This window comes from Carex rostrata, chromosome 5 (assembly GCF_964058835.1).
Source record: "Carex rostrata chromosome 5, lpCarRost1.2, whole genome shotgun sequence".
Lineage (NCBI taxonomy): Eukaryota > Viridiplantae > Streptophyta > Magnoliopsida > Poales > Cyperaceae > Carex > Carex rostrata.
In genome coordinates this window covers 8,851,571-8,862,962 of record NC_135922.1, presented here as the reverse complement: position 1 = coordinate 8,862,962, position 11,392 = coordinate 8,851,571, and the positions used below count along the sequence as shown (strand labels likewise).

The 11,392-nt window shown below is 33.4% G+C and overlaps 3 non-coding genes across 3 annotated transcripts; all 3 read right to left on the bottom strand.

Annotated features, from left to right (window-relative positions):
• Positions 1–8,266: 8,266 nt before the first annotated feature.
• On the bottom strand, positions 8,267–8,380 carry LOC144554875 (small nucleolar RNA snoR100). The gene has a single exon (XR_013511800.1). It is a non-coding gene; the product is annotated as a small nucleolar RNA snoR100 (small nucleolar RNA).
• Positions 8,381–8,482: 102 nt separating this feature from the next.
• Positions 8,483–8,559, bottom strand: LOC144554874 (small nucleolar RNA Z155). Its single transcript, XR_013511799.1, has one exon. It is a non-coding gene; the product is annotated as a small nucleolar RNA Z155 (small nucleolar RNA).
• A 38-nt stretch (positions 8,560–8,597) lies between these two features.
• On the bottom strand, positions 8,598–8,690 carry LOC144554872 (small nucleolar RNA R41). The gene has a single exon (XR_013511797.1). It is a non-coding gene; the product is annotated as a small nucleolar RNA R41 (small nucleolar RNA).
• Between the last annotated feature and the right edge of the window lie 2,702 nt (positions 8,691–11,392).

The following is an 11,392-nucleotide window of genomic DNA, read 5'->3' as shown; positions in this document are numbered from 1 at the left end:
TGGTACCGGGAGTCAAAAAAGATCCAAAAATTTCTCCCGAACTATACAAGATGTGAATCATTATAATCTGCCTAATTTTTATACACATGTTCCCGGTGCTTAACCAGTTAGAATTTTCTGATTTTCCCCCATCTTGTTCAATCTTATATCTCCTGAAAGGTACCTTGAATACCCTGACAACTGGAACAGATCTTACAGCTCAGAGGCACCAGTTGAAAACGAGTTACCAAAAGCACAAGGAGAGAATACTCACAGGGCTATACTGAGGTTTTTGAGATCTGGTGTGCTAGAATTGTCAACTCCATACCATCCAAAGTGGTTCGCAATAAAATTTATCAGATTACTTCGTGGAGAATTTGTTAGTACTGATTCAAAAGAAGCTATACTGAGGTTTTTACGAAAAAGCGGTGGTGAACTCACTAATGGAGAAACTTCACTATAAAAATATGTCGTGGAACATTTGAATTGGGCTTGTCAGCTTAATGGTAGTAATACAGAGGCCATCCTTGTTTGGCACATGGCTACAACCCTCTTTCACTGCCAGGAACCATCAACTGAACAAAATAATGATCCCAATCAAGAACCCGCACCTCAACAAAATAACAATTCCTTTACGAAGGAGGTGGCCTTATCATTGTCCAGCTACTGCCACTATCTAGTGTCGGATCTTCCAGAGCTCTTACCAGACGATGTTAAGTGGACAAAAAAAATGTATGGAAATGTGACGAAAGATATATTGAGCATTCCATGGTTCTCTGATCGTTGCAAGTATGCACTGGATGCCACATGGCATGAAAGTTCAGCGGCTAGAAATGGGGCCAAGCTGGCTAAGGAGCTCATGATTTGCGCTAAAGAAGGAACAGACATGTGGATGATGTTGTCTCATTTTTGGGCAGAAATGATGTTGTTTATCGCTCCATCCGACAATGTGGAGGGTCATGCAAAAATTCTGAACCGAAAAGAGTTTATCACACAACTATGGGCATTACTTACCCATGCCAGTATTATTACTAGGCACAAAGCCACCGAGCATCAGGCTGATGAGAGCGAGAGCAATGAGATTACAGGAGCTAATAATGTTTGAATTACTCTGGCTCTGCCATTTGTTATTTTTCTTATTTATGTGTGCTGGCTTTCAAAAAATAGTTGTTTGTGTTGTGTGCTTATTTATGTATTCTGGTTTATACGAATAAGATTCCTATCTAAGTTCTTTGTGTACTTGTATTATTTTCAGCAGATCAATAACTTCACTATTAGAAACTGCTTTTACTTTGTAGGTTTAAAAAGGGCTTTATCCCGTCATTATGCGGGCATGAAATGCTATCTTTGTGGGTGTATAGTCGAAAAAACACAACCTCGAATTAACAGAAATTGTGTAATCATTTGGGTTTTTGATACAATAACAGTGATAGGATTAGTTAATCTGAACATATCTCACAACTGTTTGATCGGTGAAATCCTTGGAGAAATAGAGAGCATGAGATTTCTGCAATTTCTTTACCCACCAATGGAATAATCTGTCAGAAACAACCATCATCTCACTAAGGATTTTCGTCGAACACCTTAAGTGCAAACAGTCTTGGAATCAGTACCACCTCACTTGGGATTTTCGTCGAACACCTTAAGTGCAAACAGTTTTGGTATCAGTAGCAGTGACCCACCAAACATTAGTCAAAAAATTGATGATAAATTGGGTTCCATAATGCTATTACGGCACAATTTTAGCTTAATTGTGTCACACCCTTTTATCTCAATTCAATCACAGAGTGCGAGAATTGGAAAAGCAACGCAAGAAATCGAATCAATTTTGTTAATCTCGCAGAAAATGACGGTAGCCAAAGTCTAGGTAGAACTCATAAAATTGCTTAATAATTCCCCAAATTGAATCCACAGACCAATCCCTTATTTATACACGAAAGTAAAGAAACAATAATCAATCAAAATAGTTAACGAAATCTCTCTAATTGATCACATCGTGACACATCAGCGCCTAATCAGAGTCTCCAGTCTGGCCGTCATTCTCCGGGTCCAGTACTGACGCTGATGTCAGGCTCCCCTAAAGTAACCCAACTTTTGGGTTTTAGATCGGGACCGTCCGATTCGAATCCGTCGCTCGAGATCGTTTCGAAATTCGAATTAGTTGCTCGGGATGTGTGCGCTCCACTTCCGATGGATTGTCTCGGATTCGAATCGGACGGTCCCAATCCAAAACCCAAAAGTTGAGTTACTTCACTGGATATGAGCTCCTGACGCTGTGGGTCCCGCGATGCAGCGGTTTGTTTGATTGCGGTCCTCAGCAATATAAAAGGGATCCAGTCGCAGTTCTAGCGATTTAAATGAAATCCCAAGAGAAATAATATATTTTTTTTTATATATATAAAATTTATGGAATTTCAAGAAAGTTCGTCTGTTGAGGCACAATGGCTTCTTAATAAACAGTTATTTGCGGCTATAATAGTTAGGAGTGTTTCGGTTAAAATCAAAATCAAAATAAAATAGGTAAACTAAATTTTATTTGGTTTTCAAAAATACAATTAAATCAACTGAAATAAACTTGTCAAAGAATTAAAGACGAACTGAGGGAACCAAACTAAATTTTAGATTATTCGGTTGAATAAAAAGATTAATCATAAAAATAAGTATCTTTTTGTTATTTTTTATTTTTTTTTAAGATGAGTTTTTTTTTACTTTAGTCTAATTAATTTTAAACAGAAGCAAGCAATATATATTATGTTGTATTTTTAATTTTTTTTTATTTTTGGTTCAAACGGGGGTATTTTAAATTTTTGGTCGGATCAATTTAACTGGTTTTAAATTTTCTAAACCAATCTAAACTAATCCGTTAAACCTATTTTAAAAAACAAACCGAATCGAACCATTTAAACAAACTCTCTTGATTCGGTCAGTAAAATGCAATTAAGAATTCCTAAGAAAACATGATTACAACTCCAATGTATCTTCTTAATTAACATCTCGTCTCTTCTCTTCTCTTCCGAGGTATGAGTATTGCGTGATTGAAGAATAGAAACTTTTGAGTATCGCGTGATTGCTGTTAATTGTGTTTGAGTTGGGTCTTGGATCTCAGTTTTAATATTTATTCATACTTAAATTATATTGTTGCATCACATGACAATAATGCATGCACCTCTTCCGAGGACTGAATTAATTAAAGCGTTGGTAAAACAATTATATTTTAATGTAAAATCATTTCTCTATTTTTAGTTTCTAATCAGATTTCACCATTCCATTCATGTAAACAGGGTCTACATGTACACTAGCTTGCTATTTGATACGATGGATCGAGGGACATGCACTTTGCTAGATTGACTCGTCGCTTTACTGGACCATATGGACTTAGTACGTATTCCATTAGCTCATGATCGAGTTAAGCTCATATCATTAAATAACGAGTTTAATGTTTAACGACTATTTCGTGTCATAGGCGTCTAACTATTTCATGTCTTCGATCATATCATAGGCATCCAACTATTTCAACGTCTTTGAGTAACTACCTCATGTGTTGCTCTGGCACTGACTTCTTGTCACTGGCGTGAAAATAGAAAAGTGAGTTTCTAAACAACATAAAAATAAAAGAAAGTAATCCGTGACGCTTTGGTTACCGCCAACGACTAATTTATACCTAAGTACATGTTAGCCTAATTTATACCTAAATACCGATACTTTACAATTAAGTCTTTCATACTAATATTTAGTTCAATCCTAGAGGTCCCAATTAAATGTTATGTTTCACCGTTAAGTCATTCACCTAACTTCAAACTTTGGTTTTTTTAGTTCCGGACTTAGATCAAATTTGATCAATTCTAATATTAAATCCTAAGGTACTTGTGAACGCCATTTGGTGCTATCAATTCTCAATCCGAATCTACTCAAGTGTGTCAAACCTAAACGGAATACTAATATGAAGCAATCAATTCATGCAAGCCACAAATAATATAAATCAACAAGAATCAAACATACAATCACAAATAGAAAATGAACCAAGTAAGGTAGATTTAACACAAATTAATGTTTACATCCTAAGACCCCAGAGAGGAAAACTAGTATCTTATTGATGCGCTAACATCCATGATAATATCCAAGTAAAGAACACAAGAAAGTACAGAAAATAACAAGAGTAAAAGAATACACTAGTCCCCTTGTGTAGCCTCTCGATCTGTCTTCTCTCTAGTAATTGTCCTTAGAAATCATCATTCCATCTTTACTTCACGCTCACAAATAACCTTGAAAGACTATAATTATGGTGGAGAATAATGGATCAAAAGTGGAATTCTCTCTCCTAGAACGTTCGGGCCCTTTTATAAAAGTTCTCATGGCTTGAGAAGCAAATTAGATAGGACAACCAGGAAGTGAATCGTGCAAGAATTCATGAAATCTAGCAAGAAATAACATTGGTGTGGGCTGCACAAACAATTAATTATATTTTTTTTTTCTAGCGCTTTTGTTCTTCTTGTTCCATAACTTTGATTAGCCGGCACTGATGGTTTGTGCGGCCACACATTTTTCATTTGTCGAATTCGTCTATCTTCTGGCGATTTGTGCGACCCGCATAATCTTATGGAAAATCGAGCTTTTCTTCTAAATTTCTTTCTCTGAGATCTTGACTTTGTTTGTCCCGCACTTTACTTTGTTTTGTCCTTTTTGGTCGAATGCAGTTAAGATACAACTTCAGGAATAATTTTGTTCCATATTTTAACCTAAATTATACTAAAACACAAGTTTAGTACAGTTTTGGATGTATAACTATATCCGAAAGTATATGTAATTGAGGCTTATCACCTTATCATGAGATGCTCCCATTCCCATTCAAATGAAGACTCAAACCTCTTTTCCCTCAAAAAACAAGAAAATAAATAGAATTAAGCCGATTAATCAACCTTCTACCAAAGGACAGCTGAGCTAGCCAAAAAAAGACGTGAAAGCTTGTGCATGACAACAGAGACCATATATGTTTAACTTGGATTAGAATCTGTTGTTATTCTCAGCAGAATCACAATACCCTGCTATCCTTTTTCTCTCTCTCTTTTTTCAAAGAAGAGGAGAGATAATTTTCTCTAATAGCCTGGGATAGCAGGAAGTTTGAATAACAAGAGATGTCGTTCGGTAAAATTAACTGGGTGCACTTAGATCAACACAAATAACCTTTTTAATTTGCGACATATGATTGGCCGACAGACCTTCAAAATAAAAATATGATATTGCTACTCATTGCCAACCTACCATAAAAAAAAAACAAAAAAAAATTGCAGCAGATGCTAGATTCATGGTACGCACATGGAGTGGCAATTGGCAATAGGCAAAATCAGTTGCCATTTGTTAATTTCAAGAGAAAAAACAAAAAGACGTTGATCCATGCATGTGGGTTAATTGCCAGATATATCATCATTACAGAACAAGAACAACACATAATCCTTTTTCTAACGGTTTTAAATGTTTTTGGTAGTAACTCTTAGTATAAATCCTTTGTGTCAAGTTTGTAAATAAGTCGAATTAACTTGTAACTAACATTTTATGAGAAAAACATCCTTAGTGGAACTTGTTCCATCTCTTATAACGGTTCAGATAGTACAACCGTTTTAATCCTTAAGGTCATGTTTAGAACTTGTAAACCTTCTACTTCATTTTTTTAAGGAGTCAAACGAGGAGTAAATTTGGAGTAAGATAAAGTAACATTTAAGTTAATTCGGATTAAGTTATTCTATCTCTTTAGGTGGAGTAACTTACTTCATCTATGAGTCCCGTAGTTAGAGTAATATCATGTTATAATTTTTTCTCTCTTCATTAGCTTACTCTATCAAACTTTAATCAAACATAATTATTTTAATCTACTTTAGCTCGGCATAAGAAATTTAATGCAGACTAACTTTACTCAACAACCAAACACGACCTAAGAAGCTTCTCAATCTGAAGCCCACCCTTTCAGATTATGTGAATGAAAAATAAAAGATTTCATATGAGAATTGGTATAAATGATTATGTGCCTCTTCATATTATTTTTGTTATGTAACATTACAATCGATTATAGAGTAGAACTAGGGTGTTCTTAAGTTCACCAAACCTCTTGGTGAACTCAAGACTAAAACCCATTGAATCGTCTTCAAACGATAAATTTAAACCGTTGAAATCCGCATATCTTATGAGTGGTGTCTACATGTGAAAATTTTGAACTTTTGAATTAATTTAGTATAAAGTCAAGCGGTCAAAATTATAAGGTTAATAAATTAATTTTAATGTATTCATTTTTTGATTCTTTTTTATTACTCGACTCCATGTAAAATTAGTTTCAAAATATAAAATTTTTGCAGGTAGATGCATCACTCGTAAGATATTTGTCTGCGAACTTATGCTTAACTATGGTGCCCATAATTTGAACAGAATCACAGTGTCAATGTGCTTAGTTTTAATTTTTTTAGAAATCGATGGTAATGCCATATTTTTTAAATATTGAAATTTTAAATTAAGGTCTTATTAGTTTTATCATATCTGTTTTGCTATGATTTTATGTTCATACAACAAAAAAGAAGAAGAATAAAATTTTAGTTTCAATATCATGACTCAAATTGCAATTTGCACTAGGAAATGTGAATTTTGTGGAAACTTGGAGGATTTTTGAAAATGGTCTCTCAAAGAACTATATAAAATTTTTTAAGTAAAAGAACAAATGAATTGATTTCAGCAAACAAAATCTCGATCATACATGAGATGAGCCTTTCATAGAAACACAATCTCGATGATACATTTATAGCCGTGTTTAATTTCCCAATTATGCACTAATTACATGCAATTAATAATTCCCATCTTACGAAACACGATTAATTATAGCTCCAATATATGCATCCTTATTCTCTTCTCTCCATTCCTTTCTTCTCCAGTCAGTTATGTTTTGTTATAGTAGGCACTGGAGAGAAGTGGCACTTGTGAGGATATATTCTGGGTAAATTATGGTAAGTATATTCTTCAACTGACTCTTGCTTGCCAGTGATTATGGACCCACCCGTCAGCTTATCTTTTTCTTCTTTCTTCTTCATTTCTCTGCCAGTGGACCCTAATTAAATCTGCCAATTATGGCCCCTTGAATCAGTGACTGATGCGCGATTTTTAATATGGCACGAATCTTAAAGCCAACCTCCCCGTAATTCAAATAAACACCAAATTTATTTTGACTCAACCGAGAGCTCATTCTACCGTATAGAGTAACTCTTAACCGAACCAAAATAATTTATTATCTATTTGGATTATACGGGGTCTGCTTTGAGATTCGTGTCAAATTTAAAAAGAAAGTGCAGAACACATTCTATCTGAACTCAGGTAATTGCCTGTCTATCTTCTTCTTCTTTGTGTATTTCTTTGATAAGATCGTCTTAAATAGAAAAAAGATTAGACTGATTAAGACATTGTGAAATTTGCAATTCATTTAAAAGATACGAGAGAAATAAATTTTTACATATATACTTTCTGTTATTTCACACACGTCAAAGAAAAGAATGGGCTTCGGGTTATTCACACTAGTACAAGACAGATGATGGCCCACTAACGGCCCATTAACAATTATATCAATTCAAGTGTTATGGGAAAGAAGCCTTGTGGAATCTATTCAGGTGCACAATTCAATCGATTCAAGTGTCATGGGAAAAAAAATCGAACATTTTTTAATATTCACCTTCACCTGAATTGAACCAAATCCAGTTCAAAATTATATATGAGGCTTTTATGTCATTTGCATCCTTCTCCTAAAAATATGCCCTCTGAATCATTGCAACTGTTCATTCGAGACCTTTGATTCCCTTCGACTAGACCGAATCGGACCAGGATTAAGTCTTTTAAATGAACTTTTGAGTCAAAACCAGTTCTAATTGGCGTTCTACGCTTGCATAGACGCTATTGTACTCCATTTCATGCATTTGTGTTTCAGAAGTGATTAAGTTGGAAAATTAACCAGTTCAATTTCATTTTAGATTTGAATTTCCACAAATGCTTAATTAAAACAAGTTGAGCATTTGGTATGTAGTTCTAATTGCTATCATTATTTTATATAAAGAAAAGGGAGAGTTTTGGGAGGCACTGAAGAAAAATATTACCAAAATATCTAATTCATTTTCAATACATTTCCGGAACTCTGTACTTATTTTCTGGAACTCACTGAATTAAATACTTTGTTTAAAACAACTCCAGATCAGCTTCTAATCCAAATAAATCATTCAAAACATAATCCCAACACAGAACAAAATTAGGGGGACACAAAATGGGGAGATGTGGATCGAATCCAGGCCCGCAAGATCAAAGCCCGAAGGCATCAAAGCGAGCAGACATAGAGATCCTTTTTTCTTCTCTCTATGTGCACAGTACCATGCTTCCTTCCTTTTCAATTCATTCAAATCTCAATCCAGAGCATCGGCTTTTTGTGCACAAAACATTCAAAATTCAAAAACAAAGATTCAAATCAATGTATAAAATGTATAGAATTCGTTGATCAGATAATTGTAGTCTGAATTTTTCAATCGACACGTTTTTATTTCCGACAAAATCATCATCCTCTCAACGAAAATCAAATCGAAATTCAAAAATCGAAATTCAAAAGATGTGGCTCAGAAGGATCCATTGGTATTTACAATCAGATTGGAATTGAAAAATCCCAATCAGAAAATAGGTAGTTTTAAAACATCATTGCCCATGAAATCTGTTCATCAAAAGAGAAATCCGATAGAAAACAGCGAAGAGAAAAAACAGGAGAGGGAGAGAAGGATGGAGAATAGAGGCGGCGAGAGAGATTTATAGAAGAAAGAAAGAGGGACTGTTGGATTGTTAGGGTTTATTTACGGGCTATGGCCCGTCAGCCCATTAATCTTGGTACTCTGAGGTAATATAATATTTCAATATAGATCGGGCCCGTCCGACCAAAATGTTGGCCCAAGGAGAGCGACGATCCAGACTCTATTTGGATTGGGCCCAGTAACCTTACAAAAATGTAAATTCAATATTTCGTAACAGATTAATTATGAGAAGTGCTACCGACATTTTTATTTTTACCCCATTAAAAAAATATTTTAATAATAATAACCAATGTTTAGTAACAATTTTAAAAATACCCCACCCGTGGAATTTTTCCACGGGCTGAATTTTTTTTTTTTTTTAAACAGAAATTTGTTTTTATTTTTTTATTTTTTGTATTGAAATATTAGAAATGTTGGATTATTTCTTTGAAAATAGATGGAATACAATATAATTTGATTTATTAGAAAGACTGTAACAAATAACCCGGATCAATATTTTTCAGGCCGAATTTTTCGCGGTTGTAAGAAAAATTAATATATTTCTTTATGTGTTATTAAAAAAAAATGTTTAGATTCTGAGTTATTGATCCCGGTTCAAAAGTCACTTCTATGTAATCTAGAAAATATTGTGATCCTTCTAGGACGTTTAATTTATAAAAAGTTGTATCTATTTTGAGAATTCTTTTTGAATAATAATTATTAAATAACTTAAAGTTTTTATTTTTTTTTCAAAAATAGATACAACTTTTCATAAATTAAATGTCCTAGAAGGATCACAATATTTTCTAGATTACATAGAAGTGACTTTTGAACCGAGGTCAATAACTCAGAATCTAAGCATTTTTATTTTTTTTCCAATAACACATAAAGAAATATATTAATTTTTCTTACAGCCGCGAAAAATCCGGCCTGAAAAATATTGATCCGGGTTATTTGTTACAGTCTTTCTAATAAATCAAATTATATTGTATTCCATCTATTTTCAAAGAAATATATCCAACATTTCTAATATTTCAATACAAAAAATAAAAAATAAAAACAAATTTCTGTTTTATAAAAAAAAAAAAATTCCATGGGTGGGGTATTTTTAAAATTGTTACTAAACTTTGGTTATTATTATTAAAATATTTTTTTAATGGGGTAAAAATAAAAATGTCGGGAAGTGCTATACTGAGGCATCTTTTGTGATTTTGAGAGTTAAGAGATTTTTTTTTCTAAATATCGATTTTGTCTTTCCATTTTTTTTCTCTAATTAATTAATAAGACTAATTAATAAAAAAACTAATAAAGGAAAAAAACTGATAAAGGAAATGAGAGTTTCCTTCTCTGGGAAAATTCTCACTCCAAAAATTCTTCACCCAAGAAAAAAATTGCATCTAAAATATCCAAAGAAATTTGATAATGCCACAAATCTGCGAGCATGGTCTACTCCCTCCGTTGTTCCCCACTTAAGCCCCCTGATATTAGTGATAAATATCATATATTTTTCAGAAGAATAACCATATCAAGTTAAAACATGCACATCCTTGAGTAAAATTAAATAACAAAAAATGCCACAAATATAAGCATACTACTATTTCGATTCAATAAAAAATACTACACAAGTATAATCTATTTCACAAAAAAAATACTGGAAATGAAAAAGGTATCAATATATTTCACAAACACAAAATTGTTGTTAACAACAATACTGCACAAATATTTCATTTTTTAATTTAAAAATAATTTACAATCTAAAACTATGGTCCCTCTAATTACAATGCAAACATCTTATATTTTCTGTTTTACCACTGTGCACCATCGCTTCGTACATCCGAGTATCCAAACTATCGTCCCTCTAATTACAATACATAAATCTTGTATTTCCATTTTGACCCCCCGTGTATTGTGCCTTTATACATCCAAGTATTGCCCATCACTCCTCCAGGCCCCTAACTTTCTACTGAGCCAAATGAATCAGATGAAGACGTAAGATCATATGAATCAGATGAAGACACAAGATCATATGTTTTTTTTCTTAGTCCAGGTAGAATACCTGTGCAAATGCCACTATCTACTGCAGAGACCTGAAAGAGCTTCAAAAGACCTCAAATCAAGAAGAAAATGATATAATTGAAAAAGAAGAATTAGTTTTAGACCACAAAAAGAAGAATTAGTTATTTTTATTAAATGAGTGAGAGAAGATGAAAGGACATAATCGGTATTTAGAGAGAAAAAATATTAGCTCTCAAAACCACAAAAAATACCCTCAATATAGCATTCCCCATTAATTATAGATTAAATATAGAAAAGAGTGAGGTTAAAATAGTCAATTGTTTGTCCTTCAATTACATTACAACATTATTATCTCTATTTTTAAAGTTCAAATAGTTGATTCGAACAATAAGTTTTTTAATTCAATATTACTTAACACAATAATAATGGGAGTGGCAACGAGGTGAGAGCGAGAATGAGAGGAGTGGGAGCAACAATGAGGCAAGAGCGAGAGTCGTGTGAGAGTGACGATTGAACGAAAGAATGATGATGAGACAGAGGCGGAAGTGGGAGCAACAATAAAGCGAGAGCGAGAATAATAGCAAAGTGAGAGTAGCAACTTATCAAAT